This window comes from Otolemur garnettii, unplaced genomic scaffold (genome assembly GCF_000181295.1).
Source record: "Otolemur garnettii isolate 467f Iridium unplaced genomic scaffold, OtoGar3 scaffold00056, whole genome shotgun sequence".
NCBI lineage: Eukaryota > Metazoa > Chordata > Mammalia > Primates > Galagidae > Otolemur > Otolemur garnettii.
The window spans coordinates 2,027,793-2,038,077 of NW_003852451.1; the positions used below are offsets into that span (position 1 = coordinate 2,027,793).

General features: G+C 49.6%; 1 protein-coding gene across 2 annotated transcripts in view; it reads left to right on the forward strand.

Annotated features, from left to right (window-relative positions):
• The first annotated feature begins 9,972 nt into the window (after nucleotides 1-9,972).
• Nucleotides 9,973-10,285, forward strand: part of UNC93A (unc-93 homolog A) — a 45,411-nt gene continuing 45,098 nt past the window's right edge. For both annotated transcript variants that reach the window (XM_003792372.3, XM_023514649.1), the window contains exon 1: nucleotides 9,973-10,169. The gene's annotated coding sequence lies outside the window, so the exon portion shown is untranslated. The remainder of the gene's footprint in view (nucleotides 10,170-10,285) is intronic.

The window sequence follows — 10,285 nt, forward strand, 5'->3', positions numbered from 1 at the left end:
GGTTGCATCTAGCACTGGGTTGCATCTGTCACTGGGTTGCATCTAGCACTGGGTTGCATCTGTCACTGGGTTGCATCTAGCACTGGGTTGCATCTATCACCGGGTTGCATCTATCACCGGGTTGCATCTATCGCCAGGTTGCATCTAGCACTGGGTTGCATCTAGCACTGGGTTGCATCTGTCACTGGGCTGCATCTGTCACCGGGTTGCATCTATCACTGGGCTGCATCTATCACTGGGTTGCATCTATCACCAGGTTGCATTCTATCACTGGGTTGCATCTGTCACTGGGCTGCATCTATCACTGGGTTGCATCTGTCACTGGGTTGCATCTGTCACTGGGTTGCATCTATCACTGGGTTGCATCTGTCACTGGGTTGCATCTGTCACTGGGTTGCATCTATCACTGGGCTGCATCTGTCACTGGGCTGCATCTATCACTGGGTTGCATGTGTCGCCGGGTTGCATCTATCACTGGGTTGCATCTGTCACTGGGTTGCATCTGTCACCGGGTTGCATCTGTCACTGGGCTGCATCTGTCACCGGGCTGCATCTGTCACCGGGCTGCATCTGTCACTGGGCTGCATCTGTCACTGGGTTGCATCTATCACTGGGTTGCATTCTATCACTGGGTTGTATCTGTCACTGGGTTGCATCTGTCACCAGGTTGCATCTATCACTGGGCTGCATCTGTCACCAGGTTGCATCTATCACCAGGTTGCATTCTGTCACTGGGTTGTATCTGTCACTGGGTTGCATCTGTCACTGGGTTGCATCTATCACTGGGTTGCATCTGTCACTGGGTTGCATCTATCACTGGGCTGCATCTGTCACCAGGTTGCACCTATCACTGGGTTGCATTCTATCACTGGGTTGTATCTGTCACTGGGTTGCATCTGTCATTGGGCTGCATCTGTCACTGGGTTGCATTCTATCACTGGGTTGTATCTGTCACTGGGTTGCGTCTGTCACTGGGTTGCATCTATCACTGGGCTGCATCTGTCACCAGGCTGCATCTGTCACCAGGCTGCATCTGTCACTGGGTTGCATCTATCACTGGGTTGCATCTGTCACTGGGTTTCATCTATCACTGGGTTGCATCTATCACTGGACTGCATCTGTCACTGGGTTGCATCTATCACTGGGTTGCATCTGTCACCAGATAACATTCTGTCACTGGGTTGCATCTATCATCCGGTTGCATTCTATCACTGGGTTGCATTCTATCACTGGGCATTTTGTCACTGGGTTGCATTCTGTCACCAGATAACATTCTATTAGTGGGTTGCGTTCTGTCTCTTTGTTGGAAGACATAGGCATCCAGTTATCTCTGTGGACAGGATCATGGTGAGTGTGGGTGAGAGGAGGGCATTTGATGAGGCCGACTGTTTGCCAAGCCACTTGGATTTTAGACAGGAACAAAGGAAGGGTTGTGCTCTGGACTAAGCCCCACAGACCAGACAGAAAATCAGGCAGTCAGGAGACAGTAGCTTGATTTCCCAAACCGTCAGGATTCAGTCCTAACTGCTGTAAGAATCAAGTCCCTTCGTATTAATCATTACACAAAAAAGGCAGAAGTGACCAGATGTTAACGAGTCGGTTATTTTTTCTCGTCTTCTGCCTCCCTGTTCTGCCTTCCCAGAGAAGCGACTGTGCAGTGGCCGTCCCCTGTGCTCTGAAGCCCTCCTCTGTGTAAGGCCACCTGTGCTGCTCAGCCAGTGGGACACTTAGGATGTGCTGCCTGGTTCTAACTTCAATAAAACCAGTCAAGATCTTTAATGTTTAGCTATTGTCTTTTGGGAGATACCTAAGGACACTGCTGCCGACCCTGAGGCCCTCAGAGCAACACAGGAGAGGCCCCGACCGCTTTTTAGAGCGTCCCCTTCTTCCTCACAAGGCCCCAGGGCTAAGCCCTGCAGGTCTGAGTTCTACTCTTCTGCAGTGAGCTCCCTGGTCCTTCAGCTTTGGGGTCTCACGGTTAGTCCGTGCTATAGTGACCCATGACCTTTTGGTCTGCAGTGACTAACGTGTCTCTAGCAGAAAAGCCACAGTTTATAGGGTGACCGGCAGCTGTGGGAGGCAGGTGCAACTGCAGGCGGAGCTGCTGAGGGATGTATCTTTGTTTCTTCCCTTCCTGCAAGGAGATCTCAGAGCCCAAGGTATCACTCTGAGAGCCCCGGATCCAACACGCAGCTGAGACCCTGGCTTCTAAAGATCTGAGGACTCTGCCTTCTGGCTATGTCTGCCTTTGACATGCTTAAGTATTAGGGTTTGGAAGCTGCAAAACCCCATACAAATGGTAACAATTTTACTAAAGACCATTGAAAAGTATGATCATTTTAGGATGCAAAAGAAAAACAGGTTCTGTGGGTTCTCCCTATTTTTGTGGTGACCCAGACTGAATAGGGAAATAAGTCTGTAGGAAAAAATTTCAATAAAACAAATAAATCAGTCATGATGGCCATTATAGGGAACATATCAGATGAACAACACTGCACTCTGAGATTGCTCTTTCCCTCCCATGGACTGTTCCTTTCTTGTTTGTGTTCTTGTCCTGAGAACTTGGTTAGACTTTCTGTCTGCAGAAGGCAAGTGGGTGGGTCTTTGGGCCTGAACATGCAGGTGGCTAGTGGAGGTTGGGAGCCTCAGGAATAGCAGAGGGGAGAACTACAGTTGCACCTGTCTGTGGCAGGCTCCCCAGACTTGTCTAACTTTTGCTTTCTTTCAATTGTTCTTGGGAGTGGCTCTGGGCCCTGGAGGGGCTTAGTACAGGCACCCAAATTAGGTGCCCCTAGGAAAGCCTATGACTGACCACAGAAGCTTCTAAAAGGATTTCAAATTTTTTAAAATGCTATTGCCTCTTCTACAAGGCTATTTAACAAAATAACAAACAAAAAGCTTAAATGACTAAGTGATGAGAAGATTAAATCTACCCACCTTTTTCTTAGGTACTATCCCACTCCGAGATCAAAGAGAATGGTAGATAAAGTATTTAAAAGTTAGGTACTAGGGAGGAGCAGGCATGGAAAATTCCTTCTTTGGGGTTCTGCTCTGAAGTCATTTATTTTATGAAGACCCAAACAAAATGGAAAAGAATACCAACTGATTAAATGTTCTCTAAAATACAACTTTCTGACATTTAGCTGGCTATTTTGAAACTCTCTGCAAAATAAATTTATACCTACGAAGGAAATCTCTCTATATCTAACTCACTGGACACTTTTACAACGGAGAAAACACTGGCTTAACGTTCTCATAACAAAGCTTACCTTCATCTGAGGTACTTTTTCCCAGCTGTTGTTCCAGCAAATATTGGTGTTTAGACCTAAGTTTTGTACATGTTCTACCTTATTTCACCCAAGAGTCATGCTTTTGGAAGTGCAAATTTAGGGTCACTTAGCTAACAATTGTTTAGGGCAGTGGTTCTCAACCTGTGGGTCAGGACCCCTTTGTAACAATGAAAATACGTCAGGGCATTAGGAAGGTTGAGAACCACTGGTTTAGGGCAAAGGAACAGGCAGACTGGCCGTCTAAATGGGGGAGAGACTGCAAATTGGTCATGAGAGAATCTTATGAAAGCTGTAAGATCTGTGCGTGTTTGTCTATATGTGCTATGTGTGTGTAATATTTCTCTACAAAATATGCAAAAACGTCTAATTGGCTCAAGGAAAAAGTGCTTGAATCAAACATATTATCAAAAAATAGAAATTGAGTCGAGTACCTTTTAGCTCATATGACTTCAGTAGAGCTTTGGTGATAAGAATAGTTTAATGTTGGTCTAAAGACAGAAAATTAGTTTTAGTTTATAACTTTGACAACTTGTTTTTACACAGTGCAGAGAAGTATATAGTAGAACGTCTGGCAATTGACCATGCAAGAGCCCGTAACACACCGGTCAACGCACAGAGGTGGCCAACATGAGGAACGAGGCCTGCTGTGCCGACACGCACCTGTGGTGCACGTCCAGTCCCTATGTTACTGTATTGGGGTCTGTAGGGGACGCCAAGAGTCAGACGACCTCTGAGCAAGAGGACTTGCAGCTGGGGGGTGGACCCTCGGGCCATTCGTCCACAGGTGCTCCTTCTGGAGGAAGCCCGAGCCCATGGCGATCCTTAGGCACCTAGTCATTGTCTAATACTCCCCTCACCTGTGTTGTACGGTCTCAATAAAAGGCTGGTGCGGAGGCTGCTCCAGGCTACCCTGCAAACAAGACTAGCCCGCCTCCTACAAGCTCGTACTTCTGATCCACCTCACACCTGGTTCCTTCCTGCGGTGATCAAGACCAGGGCCATAGGGGCTTGAGGGGTTGCAACAGGGGTCTGTTAATAAACATGAAAAAATTGTTTTTGTTTTGTTTTGAGACAGAGCCTCAAGCTGTCGCCCTGGGTAGAGTGCCGGCATCACAGCTCATAGCAACCTCCAACTCCTGGGCTCAAGCGAGTCTCCTGCCTCCACCTCCCAAGTAGGTGGGATTACAGGCACCTGCCACAACACTCGGCTGTTTTCTTTGGTTGCAGCCATCATTGTTGTTTGGCAGGCCCAGGCTGGATTCGAACCCGTCAGCTCAGCTGTACATGGCTGGCACCTTAGCTGCTGAGCCACAGGCGCTAAGCCAAAAAAATTGTTTTTATGAGGACGTATATGTTCCCAGAAATTATAAAATGTCTACCTAAAGAACATTGGAGTACGACAGTTCTGACTTGCTTACTTCCTAGGTTTTTATTAGAAATTAAGGTTACTGAGAGTTAAAAACCCAAATTATGTATGCAAAACAGAAAAGATGCAAGATATATTTTCATGATAAAAATTATAAAAGGACATAATGTTTTTGAAAAGAATAGGATAATTTTATGCAATTTGGAGGTTATTTAAAGGTTTCAAAATATAGATTTAGGAGGAAAATAGAAACAAGGAAGGAAATAGTAGGAAAAATGGATGCAAAGAAAGTCATGAGAATGTATTTTTGATTTGAAAAAGTTGAAAAACGATGGAAAATTTCTTTTGCATAAGAGAGATGACAGCCTCATTTCCCAGACAGGCCCGTCTCAGGTCTCACTGGCACCATAATGATGTTTCCTCAACCATTTATCTAATTCGAGGTAAAGTGCAGTCACCTGTTATCGGCCAGCCCTTCATCAGCTGTCCAGCTTCCCTGCTCCCTGTCACCAGGCAGGTGCCACCCATGCTCTCCAGTTCTCTCTCTGCAGCTCCGGCCTTTCTACTCAGCTCATGGGAACCTTAATTCTGTTTCAAGACATGAAGCATTGCCAGGTTCTAGGATTACAAATAAAGCCAACTAAGATTTTTTAACTAAATGTGTTGTAATTTTGCCTTTTGACAAGGACATTCGCATACAATTACATTCTTTATCAAATGTTCGATTAATTTCTAAGGCATGAGTAACCGACTGACTGCATGGGTGGACCCTGGAAATGTCACAGCTTCCAAGCCCAAAGCTGGGCCAGATATTTCTCCTTATGTTACAGTCATGCCACTCAGCGGCTGTGAAGGCTGTTTTAAGATGTGAGCTGGGAATTAGGCTAAGTTATTACTCAAACCCATTTCCTGAAGAAAACCACAGTTGACAGAGGAGGGGGGCACAGGTCTGGGTATTCTGAGACAATTAGGAAGTGTAAACATTGAGAAATGAACAGGCTTCAAATCCATAGTAATGAAATGGATCTATCCTTGTGGACTGAGACCTCTGTGAAACAAAGATGCAGAAGTACCCCAATTAATCAATAAGGACCATGGGGACATTTATTCTCTGAACACAGTACTAATATTTGTGGGAAATCTTATTTAACAGTAAAAAACCAGGGTCATTTCACTTAAATGCTAGTTTCTAATCCCCTAACCCGATTTATCTATAAATTGGAGAGAAGCAATGAACGGACTCCCGTGGCACAGCCATCTCTCACGTGCTTTCGTCAGGAGGCTAAGAATGAACAAAACCAGAAATTCTACAGCAGAGTTTTCTTGCCTCTGGCAAGTAGAACATGGTGAATGTCCCGGAGCATCTCTCGCACCTGGGTGCAGAGCGCTCGTAGCCCCGCCCTGCCTGCTCTCAGGGAGCATTGGTCCCGGGGCGAGCCGGCCCTATGTCATGAGGACACTCACGCAGCTTGGGGACAGGCCCATGAGCTGGGGACTGCCAGTGGCCATTGAAGAGCTTGAGGTGTCCGACCACCGGCTCTGCAAGTGTGCTGACCACTGTGGGCCCTTCCCAGGCCTCCTGCTGTCCACCCCAATCTCTAAAACACCTCCCTGAATGTGGTAGTGTGTCCATCACTCTGTCCTTGTTCATTATGCAGGTGTCTGTGTGGTGGGAGTGGCAGGCTGCTCAGTGGGCCATAGGTGGGGTGAGGACAGAACACGCAGATCTGTGCTATCTCGGGCTCACTTGCAAGGTGGGGTGTCCTTGCTCTCTGCGAAGAGTGTGGTGACCTCCCTACTCCCCCTCAGGTGCCGTGTCACATCTGTACCTCTCGCACCAGCCGCTGAGGCCTCCATCCTCCTTATAACGGCCACCAGTTGCCTCTGCAGCACTGTCCTGCCCACTCAGGTGTCCAGCAGGCTCCTTTCCCCCTTCCTCATTCTTTCCCTGGCAGCATCTCCACCTGAAAGTGGTTATCGTGGGCTTCTCTGCAGGTGAGACCCTGCTACCAGGGGAACAGGTCTGCTCAGCGTCTCAATGACACCTGAGGCCAGGAAGCTGAGGGTCTCCAAGCGAGTGGGGTGTTCCCATTAAACATGTCTGCAGGTGCAAGCTGAGCCCAGAGTGTGAACCTGTGTCGCCTGTGAAACACCAGTCTGTCCCATGTGCTTGGAGTTCACCTGCAATGCTCGGCCACATGAGATGAAGCCACCTGCACCAGCTTCATGTGAAACCATCACTCACCTGTGGCCCCCGGGTCACACATGGGTTCCAGAGTCTGTCTACATTTGTAACTGTGCCCACCGTGGTGACCACTCCAGCCTCAGACTATTGTCCATAGTGCCCAGGTGTCCACAGGTCAAAGGGCACATTTATACCGTCCAGCTGCTGTCTTCAACTTCCCCATTACGTCAAAATGAGGACCTGTTTTGCTCGGTTCCCTCCGAAGACAGGAAAGGAGCACGTGTCTGGCACCTCAGGGAGCCTGGGCTGGAGAAGCTGAGTTTACCAGTGACAGTGCCCGCAGGCAGCCTCGCCAGCCATCCAAAAACAGAACGCTTAAAGGTCTCCACATAATCTATTTCTGATGTCGGGGAGCTTTGGGAAGCAGGTCAGTGACGGGAGGGACGTTTCTCAGGCCCTACCCATAGATGGCTACCGGCAAAGACTGCTAATAAGCTGGCTCCAGACTTACTAAGTCTGAAATAGGATTATTTCAGTGAAATACATGGTTATTAGGCCATGAAGTAATTGTACCATCCCAGGTTCTTGAGAAGGAGCGGGAATTACTCACCCCTACCACGGGTCAGCGCAGCACCATGGGAGCCGTTTCCCTGGGCCACACGCTGGGCCTGCTGAGACGCTGCGTTACTTCCCACCACTGCCAGCCCTGCTCTGTCTCTGGGGATCCCTCTGTGCTGCCCCAGAGGAACCTCGCACTGGCCAAAGGCTCCTACAGACGGGAGTCCAACCTGACGGGTCTCTGTAGTTCACAGGGAGCAGAGAGAACCGTGGGCCTCACTCCCATTAGCAAATAGAGGTGGGAAACCACTAGTTATTGGGGAATTGGGGCAAATAGCCTGTTTCTACTCACGTAAGCCAGGTGATGACACACGGTGCCGACTTCCTTTGCCTCAGTCAGTCAAGCCATTGCCACCCTCCCTCCTTTTCTTTCCCTGGGTGTTCTGAGGGGAGGAATTCATGCTGATGTGTTTAAAAGGACCAATGGCTGCCTGCAGGTCTCCCTCTGCAGCGCTGGCAGATTCCAGACAATTCCTTACATGACCTAACTCGAGTCCCGGCCATTCCTGGAGATTCCTAGATCAAAGGAGGGTGCTTGCTATGCACCGTGCTTTTGAAGATTTGTTAGTTATTAACTACTGTTCACTTTAAGAAAGAATCAGTAATCGTCTCTATTTCAGGTTCCTCTGAGAAGCTGGTATAACTGTCACTTGATTTACCCCCAGCTCCTTGGCCACCCTGCTGGATTTAAGTTTTGCTTCCCGATCTGACTGTGACCAGATGTCCAGCGGCTAACTGTACATGCAGGGCAGGGGGTGAGGGCCGGACACCAGCTGTGCTTTGCAGGTCACCCTCCAAGCAGGAGGCAGCCCCAGCTGAGAAGGGAGGAGACTGCAGCTTTGCCCTTGCCTCCAAAGGCCTGTCTGTAACTCATCGCTCCCACACCTCTCCCTCAGCCTTTCTCTCTGCTCTCTCACAAGGTCCTGTAAGGAGGCATCTCCATTTATAGGGAAAGACGCTGAGATACAGAGAAAACATGGCCTTGGATGTACTGGTCTTCACGACACTGGACCCAAGGCTGCCCTGGAGCTATGTGGCTTTGGTGTGCAACATGGACGGGTCTGTGTCCACCAAACCCACTTGCATTCTATCTGGGGTGCTAGAGGCTGATGGTTGACACCATTCCCAGTCTCTCCTGCCTGGCACATGATAGCTCCAGAACCTTCCGAGGGAGCGAGGGCCTCCTTGTCCCACCCCATTCATCAGTGAAGTAGGGAGGTCTTGAGAGTCTGGGAGAAAAGGGCTGGAAGTATGGAGACAGAGAAGGTCCAGGAATGACCCCATGGAATGTTGCTTACCTACCAGGAGCACTGGCTCTGACTTTTTCTAAGGCAAAGTTAACTTCTGCTGGATTAAGCCACTGAGGACTGTGGCTGCTAGAGTTACTCAAACACACACAGCCTGGCTGCTCAACCCTTTGGAATTCTAAAAGGCAGGAATAGTAAGACCTGCCTTGCTGAATCCAAGCCAAGGTTAAATATGTGAACTATTTGGGCACTGCTTAACCAACTCTGGCCCTTGGGAGGTGCTTGGTAAATGTTTCTCTGTTTGAACAGGGCCCTTCTGTCAGTGCGGAAAGAGCCCTGACTTGATCGACTCATCCACCTTCTGCCCTTGGGGTTCTTTTCTGGCCGCGTTGCCCCAGTTCTGCCTGGAGTAGGGAACCGGAGTTGGAGCACCCGGTGACTGGAGAGCACCAATCCAGCTGGGCCCGCCTGTCAAGGCTGCACCTGTCATTAGAATGGAGCCTCCTCTGGCTGGAGAGCTCATGCCCTCACGGCAGGTGAGCCAGACAGAGCTCGTGCGCTCACGGCAGGTTGTCCTACATCTCTGCCAATCGCAATTCTGCCAGACACCTGCTCAGTGCCAGGGCCTTGAAGGGATCCAGGACTTGGGCCAGGGTTGGAGGTACCTGCTGTCCTGAGGAAGCCCAGGCACACTCAGTCTCTGAGATGCGCCAAATACCCTTGTGGCTCCCAGAGCAGGGCCCCACTGAGGAAACTGATTGGGGAAGGGGGAAATGGGAAGGCCTGTGCCACAGGTGAGGGGCAGCTGCCCCCAGAGAAGAAACTGAGGGTTTGCATTGCACCCTGTGAGGGTCAGGCCCAGCTCCATGTGGTGACCTCAGAAGTGTGTGTGTGGACACAAGGACATGGCGCTCCCACACGACCCTCTTACCAATCACTCCTCCATCCCAGCACTTGCTGAGTACCTCACATCCCCTCCCTGGATACCTCACATCCCCTCCCTGGAGGTGCACTGCACACACTTTTGGGGCAAAGACCTTCAGGAGCCCGCTATCTCGTCAGGGCTGCACAGCTCTGAATCAAATGGTCTGGTTTGGATTCATGGTGAGACACCGCCGAGGGCCTGACAGTGCAGGGAGTGCTGTTCTCTGGGGCTCCCTATGGTCTGAAGCCACCTGGACCCTGTCCATACAAGTGCTCTTTGCATCTACCATGCAGGGGTGGAGATTCAGGGGAGAGTTCTCAGCCAAGGTGGAAAGTCCACCTCTTCTCCCCAGACAATGTGAATTTCAAAACAACATTTTTGTGCTGGGACACAGAAACAAACTATCAATGTGAATGTTAATCCATAGAATATTTGCAAATGTGACCCTTTTTTACTGGTGGCTTATATAAGTTGGGACAGGCAACCAGAGCCCAGTGTAACGAGAGAGAGGAATGAGTAAAGACCACCACAAAGCAAGGTGAGCAAGCCTGGGAGCTGCGGGGCACGGTGAGCACTGCTGGCCCCTGGGGCTGGGGTGGGGGTGAGACAGACTGTGTGGGCCCCTGTGGTGAGGACCAGTGGGGCACAGGGGCA